Source organism: Rhincodon typus, chromosome 27, assembly GCF_021869965.1.
Source record: "Rhincodon typus isolate 14 chromosome 27, sRhiTyp1.1, whole genome shotgun sequence".
In the NCBI taxonomy this organism is placed as follows: Eukaryota; Metazoa; Chordata; class Chondrichthyes; order Orectolobiformes; family Rhincodontidae; genus Rhincodon; species Rhincodon typus.
In genome coordinates this window covers 75,956-85,667 of record NC_063358.1, presented here as the reverse complement: position 1 = coordinate 85,667, position 9,712 = coordinate 75,956, and positions in this window count along the sequence as shown.

The following is a 9,712-nucleotide window of genomic DNA, read 5'->3' as shown; positions in this document are numbered from 1 at the left end:
TGGATTCAATGGAAGGAGCAGTCAAACAAATGTTAGTGACCTCCACATGCATTCAGACAGAACAACTGCAACATCAACTATGATGGACAGCACACTGTATCCAAATGGATAAGTGTTTTGCCATCAGGCCCCGTTTTCTCAACTTGCCTGTATTTCAAGGGAGGATTTTAAGAATGCTACAAACATGTTGAAGCTCTACTTGAAGCATGGCAGCATTGCCGTGAATGACTGGGAGGAACTTGCTGCCATTTGTTCAAAATGATGATAGTTTTGTCCATCAAGCTTAATCGGTCTTTGAGTTCAGAGACTTCAATGATGGGACAGTGAAGGTACCAGATACACATAGACGAATGTTCCGTCACAAGATGCCACGTCCAGAGAAATCTGCACCAGTTGGATGTGTTCAGGTTAATGTTAACCAGAGACAAGTGTTTAGAGATAACAAAGTGTGGAGCTGGATGAACACAGCAGGCCAAGCAGCATCATAGGAGCAGGAAGGCTGACGTTTCGGGCCCAGACCCTCCTTCAGAAATGGGGGAGGGGAAGGGGGCTTCTGAAATAAATAGGGAGAGCGGGGGAGGCGGATAGAACATGGATAGAAGAAAAGATAGGTGGAGAGGAAACAGACAGGTCAAAGAGGCGGGGATGGAGCCAGTAAAGGTGAGTGTAGGTGGGGAGTTAGGGAGGGGATAGGTCAGTCCAGGGAGGACGGACAGGTCAAGGGGGCGGGATGAGGTTAGTTGGTAGGAGATGGCAGTGCGGCTTGAAGTGGGAGGAGGGGATAGGTGGGACGAAGAACAGGTTAGGGAGGCGGGGACAAGCTGGGCTGGTTTTGGGATGCGATAGGGGGAGGGGAGATGTTGAAGCTTGTGAAATCCACATTGATACCATTGGGCTGTCTCCCTATTTATTTCAGAACCCCGTTCCCCTCCCCCATTTCTGAAGGAGGGTCTGGGCCCGAAACGTCAGCCTTCCTGCTCCTATGATGCTGCTTGGCCTGCTGTGTTCATCCAGCTCAACGCCTCGTTATCTCAGATTCTCCAGCATCTGTAGTTCCTACTATCTCTTATACAAGTGTTTAGACTTGCTTTCAATTCACACCAGTTAATGTTGGTTCAGGACAGCTCAACATTTTAACAAACTGTAGTGATTGGAACCAGGTGGATCTTATTGATGGAGATCCTCGATTGGGGTTATTAACCTGGGCCAATCAGGGATCCCAGGCTGATAGATATAAGCAGAAGAATCAGAGAACTTCTCAGAACTTGCTCTGAGGAAGGGTCACCAGACCCAAAACGTTAACTGTTTTTTTTCTTCACAGATGCTGCTGGACCTGCTGAGCTTTTCTAGCAATTTTGTTTTTGTTCCTGATTTACAGCATCTGCAGTTCTTTCGGTTTTTATTAAGAAACTTATAACCCTTGATGGAGGGATGAATGACCAGGAGCATAGATTTAAGATCGGGGGTTGAGGGTTTAGAAGAGATGTGAGGAAAAACCAGAGAGTGATGGGAATCTGTAACTGACTGCGTGTAAGGGTCATAGAGACCGAAACCCCCATAATATTTAAGTAGTATTTAGATGTGCACTTGTGATACCAAGGCATATGAGCCTATGGGTCAAATGCTGGAAAATGGATTAGAATAGTTAGGTGGCTGTTTTTAACTGGCACAGATGCAGTGTGCCAAAGGGCCTTTTTCTATACTGTAGATCCCTATGACTGTGATGATCATTGTGCAAATAACGTCAGGGCATCATTCAGATTGTGGAACCAACTCCTAGATAAGAGTCACAGAGTCATACAGCACGGAAACAGACCCTTTAGTACAACTTGTCTGCGCCAACTGGACATCCCAATTTGACCTAGTCCCGTTACCAGAATTTGGCCATATCCCTATCAACTCTTCTAGTCATATGCTCATCCAGATGTCTTTAAAATGTTGTAATTGTATCCACCTTTACCACTTCCTTTGGCAGCTCATTCCATACACTCACAACCCTCTGTTTATTTTGATTTTAGGCTGGTGATACGGAACTGTTTTACTTTAATTACATTTTCCCCCCTCAATTCATAATTTTGTTTTATTTTTGCTTTGTGCATGTGTGTGTATGTTGGTAGGTGTATATATCTCTATTTGTGTAGCTGTGTATGTGTGAATTTTAATAGGGGTAAAATTTAAGGTGCGTAGATTAGAAATCCTGTCCTTTACTGTTCTCGTTAAAATGAAGAGTATGATAATAAATACAACTTTTTTATTGTTTCACTTTAATTCTTATATGGTTTGCTTTTCTGCTGGGTAGCAGATAGTCAGAGGCAAATTGGGATTTTTTTGGTCGTTTCACAGAACCTTAGAAAATAGGAACAGAGGTAGGCCATACAGACCTTCAAGCCTGCTCCACCATTCAGTATGATCATAGCTGATCTTCCAACTCTGTTCTTGCTTTCTCTACACACCCTTAGCCCGAGGAGTTATATCTAACTCCTTCTTGAAAACATTCAATGTTTTGGCCTCAGCAGTTTTCTATGGCAGAGAATTCCACAGGCTCACCACTTTCTGGGTGGGACATTTCTTTGGAGAAGTTTGATTAAATATAAATATTTGTGGTGACTTGTGAATAGTTTCAGCACACTAGCCCAGTGAGTTGTGACATTTGCGAGGGCGTCTTGATGTCAAGGGCAGCTACTCTCACCTCACCTCTTGCGTTCAGTTTTTTCGTCCATGTTTGAAACAAGGCTGTAATAAGGTCAGGAGCTGAGTGGCCCAGGTGGAACCCAAGCTGAATGCCAGTGAATGGGCTATTGCTAAGTAAATGCTGTTGACCCTTTCCATTGCTTTACTGATGATCAAGAGCAGAATGATGGGATATAATTGATCAAGTTGGATTAGTCTGATTTTTATGTACAGGATGCATTTGGTTTATTTTTCATGTAGGTAGATGCCAGTATGGTGGATGTAATGGAACAGTTTGGGCTAGGGACACGACGAGTTCTGGAACACAAGCCTTCAATACTACTGCCGGAATGTTGTCAGGATCTATAGCCTTTGCAATATCCAGTGCATCAGCCATTTCTTGATATGCCATGGAGTGAATCAAATTGGCTGAAGATTGGCTGGGGACCTCAGGTGTAGTGATAGTTGTTAAAGGCCTCGACACAAATCATCTGCAGCTGAGTCACAACCTTTCTTTCATGTGAGAGTGGGTGGTTTATTGAGGGTTTGGAGCTTCATTCCTCATTGGAAGCCATACTATCTTCCCATATAGTGGAGTAACCATTGCTAGTCACACCATTTGTGAGTTCCTGTGGAACCAACCATTGAGACATGCTAAGGGCCTGTGCAGAGACGGGACAGCTGTTGATGCTGTTAGTTATAGCTTGATCATTGAAATTCTCCAGCCCAAGCTGTGAACGATAGTGCTCAATTTCATCTTGTACTGTCCTTGTTGTGGACCAGACAAGACCCTGTCCCAAAGTATGGTAAGAAGATAGCCTAGACCCAGAAGTAACTTGATTGATCCACCACTAGGCTTTAAGCCAAACATGCTTTATTCTTATAATACAATTAAAATACAAATGAAAAAAAAATGCATCCTTAACTAACTCTATTGAAATACTTACAAGATAATATGATTTAACCACTGATCCTCAACTGTTCTAATATAGACAGCATCCCATAAACAAGGCAGTTTAGCAAAAGTTAAGGTTCTCATGTGCTGCCTCTATCCAGTCCAGTAGCACAAAGTGCTTAAAGAAACAGCCTCTTGTCTAAGACTTTAGCAGCAGAGAACTCAAGCTGTTATCTCAATAGGAGCAAAACCTTCTCGCTAACTGAAAACAAATCTGTAAAACCTTCCAGGATCTTTGAGTCTTGACTCCACCCACTCATGCATCTTTTATCCAATTTAAAAAAAAATAATTCAGGGATAACTCAAAGCTGTTTACCGAATGCCTGGCTGAAGCAAGCATCCCAGTTCCACTGTGGCAACCCCTCTCTGTAAGAGAAACAGTACAGAACACCTCTCTAAAAGGCACAGCACTATCACACCTCCCTCCCTTAAAAAATGATTCATCAATATACAAAGATTGCTTCATTTTCAAAACATTTAGTCTCAACCATTAGTACTCTATGCTATATATGCATGCAGTGTATTAACTCTAAACACGTAAACATTCAATAATACCGTCCATTTCAGTTTGTTTCTTCTCTCACTGAACACCTCTGTTATCCATCATCAAAGTTAGAACAATGCATTGGCAATTACATTCTCTCGTACTGCCACATGTATAATTTTCAAATTGAATGGCTGTAACAATAATCTCCATCTGAACAGTTTGGTATTTTTATTCTTAAAATTTTCCAAAAACGTTAAGGGGTTATGATCAGTATAAACAATCGTCTAAGATCTGTTACTAGCAACATAAGCTCAAGGTCTCTTTCTCATTTGTGGAATATTTCTTTTGATGAACATTCAACTTTAAAGAAAAATATCTATTAGGTCTCTTTACACACCCATCATCATCTTATTAGAGCACAGCACCGAAGCCCATATCACGCGCTTCAATAGCCACCTTGAACGGCTTTGCATAATTGCGTGTACTAACACTGGGGTGATGGTCAGTACAACTTTGAAGCTGTCAAATGCCTTCTGATACTCATCTGTCCACTGAAAGTTTCGCACATCTTCAACAAATCTGTCAGTGGAGCAACCACGATGCTGAAATTCACTGCAAATTTTTGGTAAAACCACTCAGGCCCAGGAATTGCAGTACTTCCCTTTTTGTTGATGGAATGGGAAATTCCCCAATAACCTTCGGTTTCACAGCCCGTGGAGCCATCTGTGGAACGTGACTTCGGCTTTTGCAAACTCACTCTTGGCCAAATTTATCACCAAGCCTGCCTCCAGATGTCGATTGAACAATTCTGCTAGATGCTTCAAATGTTCCTTCCATGTGTGACTACCATCTGGTTTTGGTACCATCGCTATGGGTGAGCTCCATTTGCTGCAACCCACTTTGGTTATGTTGTCTCTGAGCATGCTTTCAATCTCTTTTTGAACCTGTGACAACTTTAGAGAGTAAAGTCTATAAGGATCAAAAACAAAGTAGCTGGAAAATCTCAGCAGGTCTGGCAGCATCTGTGAAGAAGAAAGCAGAGTTAACGTTTCGGGCCTGGTGACCTTTCCTCAGACCTGATGGTGGCTGGGCAAATGTCAGTTTATATGCAGAAAATAGGGAGGTGGGTGGGGTAGGGAGTAAACGATAGGATAGAGCCCAAAGAGAGAGAAAGACAGTTGGACAGACAGAGGAGATGCTAACGATCAGGCTGAGAGGGTGAATAGTTGTTAATGGGGACTGTTAGTGACTAATAGGGGGTGTGTAATGGCAGGCTATGGGATAACAAGGCCTGGTGTGTGGGGTAGGGGGCTGGGACATGGGAGTGTTTAGGCCCTAAAATTATTGAACTCAATATTGAGCCCGGAGGGCTGTAGGGTCCCCAAGCAGAAAATGAGGTGTTGTTCCTCCAGCGTGCGTTGGGCTTCGCTGGAACTCTGCGGCAAGCCAAAGACAGAGATGTTGGCCAGGGAGCAGGGTGGTGTGTTGAAGTAGCAAGTCTATAAGGATGTTGCTTAATTGGAATAGCATTTTCTATATCTACATCATGCAAAATTAGATTAGTACTTTCCAACTTATTCCCACATATATCTCCATGTGATAGTAACAACTCTTTCAGGTCATTTTGATTTTCCTCTGAAAATAATTTATGCTAATTTCTGAGAACTTCTGCGTTGTCCAATTTAATTTGAGCAATGTCCAATTCAGAATCATCTGGATTTAGTTCTTCACGCTGAATTGTAACAAGTAATACATTCTCCTTTTGCTTTCCTTCCTGCCAAAATGCTGTTTAAGCATATTCACATAAAACATAGAACAGTACAGCACAGTACAGGCCCTTCGGCCCACCATGTTGTGCTGAACTTTTACCCAAAACCTAAGATCTATCTAACCTCCACCCCTACCTTATACTATCATCCATATGCCTATCTAATAGCCGCTTAAATGCCCCTAATGAGGCCAACTCCACTACCTCCTGTGGCAATGCATTCCACGCCCCTATCACTCTCTAAGTAAAGAACCTAGCTCTGACGTCTCCCCTATATCTTCCTCCACTCACTTTAAAACTATGCCACCTTGTAATAGCTACTTCCACCCTAGGAAAAAGTCTCTGGCTGTCCACTCTATCTATACCTCTGATCATTTTGTACACCACTATCAAGTCACCTCTCATCCTTTGTCATTCTAAAGAGAAAAGCCCTGGCTCTCTCAACCTTTCCTCATAAGACCTTCCCTCTATTCCAGGCAACATCCTGGTAAATCTCCTCTGCACTTTTTCTAACACTTCCACATCTTGCCTGTAATGAGACAACTAGAACTGGACACAGTACCCTGATGTGGCCAAAACAGTCTTTTGTATAGCTGGAGCGTGACTTCATGGCTGTTGAACTCGATATCTCTATTAATGAAAGCTAACACACCATATGCCTTCCTAACAACTCTATCCACCTGGGTGGCAGCTTTCAGGGAACTGTGGACATGAACCCCGAGATCCCTCTGCTCCTCCACACTGCCAAGAATCTTTCCGTTAACCCTGTATTCTGCTTTCAAATTTGTCCTTCCAAAATGAATCACCTCACGCTTTTCAGGGTTAAACTCCATCTGCCACTTCTCAGCCCAGCTCTACATCCTATCAATGTCCCTTTGTAACCTCGAACAGCCCTCCGCACTATCCACAACTCGACCCACCTTCGTATCGTCCATGAACTTACTAATCCACCCTTCCACTCCTACATCCAAATCATTTACAAAAATCACAAATAGAAGAGGACCCAGAACAGATCCTTGTGGTACACCACTCGTAACTGAGTACCATGTTGACTACTTTCCGTCCACTACCACCATTTGTTTTCTAAGGGTCCACCAATTCTGAATCCAATCTACCACATTTCCCCCGATCCCATGCTTCCTTACTTTCCGCATGAGCCTACCATGGGGAACCTTATCAAACGCCTTACTTCAATCTATGTATACCACATCCACTGCTCTACCTTCATCCAAGTGTCACCTCTTCAAAGAATTCAATAAGATTTGTGAGGCATGATCTACCCCTCACAAATCCACACTGACTATCACAAATCAAACTGTGCCTATCCAAGTGATTATAAATCCTATCTCTCAGAGCCTTTTCCAATATTTTGCCCACCACTGAAGTAAGACTAACTGGCCTGTAATTTCCAGGGTTATCCCTATTCCCTTTTTTTGAACAAGGGAATGATGTTTGCCTCTCTCCAATCTTCCACCACTAGACCTGTGGTCAGTGAGGACGAAAAGATCATCGCCAAAGGCCCTGCGATCTCATCCCTCGCTTCCCATAGAATCCTTGGATAAATCCCATTAGGCCTGGGGGACTTATCTATCTTCAAGTTCCTCAAAATTCCTAGTACATCTTCCTTACTAACATCCACCTCCTCTAGCCTACCAGCCTGTTTCACAATGTCCTCCCCTACAACTAGTTCCCTCTCCATTGTGAATACCAAAGAAAAGTATTCGTTAAGGACTTCTCCTATGTGTTTAGGCTCCGTGCACAAATTCCCTTTACAATCCTTTCTCTGGTCATTCTCTTATTCCTCACGTATGTGTAAAAAGCCTTGGGGTTTTCCTTGATCCTATCTGCCAAGGTTTTCTCATGCCCCCTTATAGCTCTCCTAAGCCCTTTCTTCAGCTCATTCCTGGCTAACTTGTATCCCTCTAGAGCCTTTTCCGATCCTTGTTTCCTAAACCTTATATAAGCATCCTTCTTCCTCTTAACTAGTCGTTTGACCTCTCTTTTGAACCAAGGCTCCCTCACTCGACTGCATCTTCCCTGCCTGCTAGGGACAAACATATCGAGCACACGCCGTATGCATTCCTTACACAATCTCCGCATTTCTATAGTGCTCTTCCCTGACAGCATCTGTTCCCATTTTATGTTACCCAGTTCTTGCCTAATAGGTTTATAATTACCCTTCTCCCAATTATAAACCTTACCCTGCTGTATGTACCTATCCTTTTCCATGACTATTGTAAAAGTAACAGAGTTATGATCGCTACTGTCAAAATGCTCTCCTACCAACAGGTCTAACACTTGGCCCGGTTCATTGGCAAGCACCAAATCCAAAGTGGCCTCTCCTCGTATTGGTCTATCTACATACTGTGTCAGGAATCCTACCTGAACGCACTGGACAAAATCCGCTCCATCTAAACTATTACAACTAAAAAGTTTCCAATCAATATTTGGAAAGTTGAAGTCACACATGACGACAACCCTGTGACTTCTGCACCTTTCCAGTATCTGCTTTCCAAACCGCTCCTCCACTTCTCTGCAACTATTAGGGGGTCTGTAAAAAAGAAACCCCAACAAAGTGACTGCTCCTTGTTCCTGACCTCAACCCAAACTGACTCTATAGACAACAAGGTGCAGGGCTGGATGAACACAGCAGGCCAAGCAGCATCATAGGAGCAGAGAGGCTGACGTTTCGGGCCTAGACCCTTCTCATCAGAAAAGGGGGAGGAGAAGGGGGTTCTAAAATAAATAGGGAGAGAGTGGGAGGCGGATAGAAGATGGATAGAGGAGAGGAAACAAACAGGTCGAAGAGGAGGGGATGGGGCTAGTAAAGGTGAGTGTAGGTGGGGAGTTAGGTAGGGGATAGGTCAGTCCAGGGAGGACGGACAGGTCAAGGGGGCGGGATGAGGTTAGTCGGTAGGAGATGGAGGTGCAGCTTGAGGTGGGAGGAGGGGATAGGTGGGAGGAAGAACAGCAAAAATGCTATCCCCTATTCCCAATTCCTTTGCCTCCGCCACATCTGCTCCCAGGATGAGGCATTCCACTCCCATAAATCTCAGTTGTCCTCGTTTTTCAAGGACCGTAACTTCCCCCCCTCAGTGGTCGAGAACGCCCTCAACCGTGTCTCCCACATCTCCCGCAACTCATCCCTCACACCCCGTCCACACAATAAGAACCAAAAAAGAATCCCCCTCGTCCTCACGTACCACCCCACCAACCTCCGGATCCAACGCAACATCCTCCGACACTTCCGCCATCTGCAATCCGACCCCACCACCAAAGACATCTTTCCCTCCCCACCCTTATCTGCTTTCCGGAGGGACCACTCTCTCCGTGACTCCCTTGTCCGCTCCACACTCCCCTCCAGCTCCACCACACCCGGCACTTTTCCCTGCAACCGCAGGAAGTGCTACACCTGCCCCCATACTTCCTCCCTCACCCCCATTCCAGGCCCCAAGAAGACTTTCCACATCAAGCAGATGTTCACCTGCACATCTGCCAATGTGGTATACTGCATCCGCTGTACCCGGTGTGGCTTCCTCTACATTGGGGAAACCAAGCGGAGGCTCGGGGACCGCTTTGCAGAACACCTACGCTCGGTTCGCAATAAACAACTGCACCTCCCAGTCGCGAACCGTTTCAACTCCCCCTCCCATTCCTCAGACGACATGTCCATCCTGGGCCTCCTGCAGTGCCACAACGATGCCACCCGAAGGTTGCAGAAACAGCAACTCATATTCCGCTTGGGAACCCTGCAGCCCAATGATATCAATGTGGATTTCACAAGCTTCAAAATCTCCCCTCCCCCTACCGCATCCCAAAACCAGTCCAGCTC